Genomic DNA, 977 nt, shown 5'->3' with positions numbered 1-977 from the left:
AGAGAGGGAGAAGAGTTGAATGCTCAAACACCAATGGATGATCTCCCCAAGCTCTTGTGAAATTCTCTTCACAAAACCAAACTTGTAAAATGCTTGAAAGATTTTTAAACAAACTTAAATCCTTGTTAAAACTTGATTAAAAACTTCTCTTGGTTATCCAAAATAGTTATGACAATGGGGTATATATAAGGTGGAAGAAACCAGCCCAAGAAAACCCAAAAACCCATAAAAATCATTAAAATACACAAAATCTAAAAATAGTCGTTACTGTGTAACGGTCAAATTTATAAGTCAACTTAACAGTGGCATAAGTCGACTTGGCAGAGGAAAATAATACACTAAAAAACAAGTCATAAGTCAACTTGTAAATGGCATAAGTCGACTTGCTATAAGTTGACTTGCGTTATCTGAAAAGTCGACTTGGCAGAGGCTAAATGCATATTCCAGAGTAGTTCATAAGTCGACTTATCATCCATGATAAGTCAACTTATGAACATGCACAGAGACTGTACATGTCTAAAAATTAACTTTTAAAGTGCATTTAAAAATAACAAATAAATTCAGAAAAATATAAAACTTTAGAAAATGATTGTAAACATGATAATAAGCATGTTATAAAAATTATTTTTCAAATTACACCTCCCATTTGTAAAATATCATCATTTTGCAAAAATATCCAAAAACATAAAAACTAAACATACATGTTTTTGACAAATGACTTAAACAAACTTTTGAATCTTTGTAAAATGATTTTATAGACTTAATGAAATATATATATGTTGATTGTTAAGTCTAAAAACTAAAAATATAATATTTTCACAAAAATGCATATTCTATGCAATATTTTCTAAAACACAATAGAATATGAAACAAATGAGAATGTGTATAAATTTGTTTGTTGTTTCATATCTATATAGCTAAACCAAAACAAAAATAATAAATATAAAAAATATAATTTCATATTTATATAAACTTAA

The sequence above is a fragment of the Asparagus officinalis genome, chromosome 1 (genome assembly GCF_001876935.1).
Source record: "Asparagus officinalis chromosome 1, Aspof.V1, whole genome shotgun sequence".
In the NCBI taxonomy this organism is placed as follows: domain Eukaryota; kingdom Viridiplantae; phylum Streptophyta; class Magnoliopsida; order Asparagales; family Asparagaceae; genus Asparagus; species Asparagus officinalis.
Note: the sequence above shows the minus strand (reverse complement) of the source record.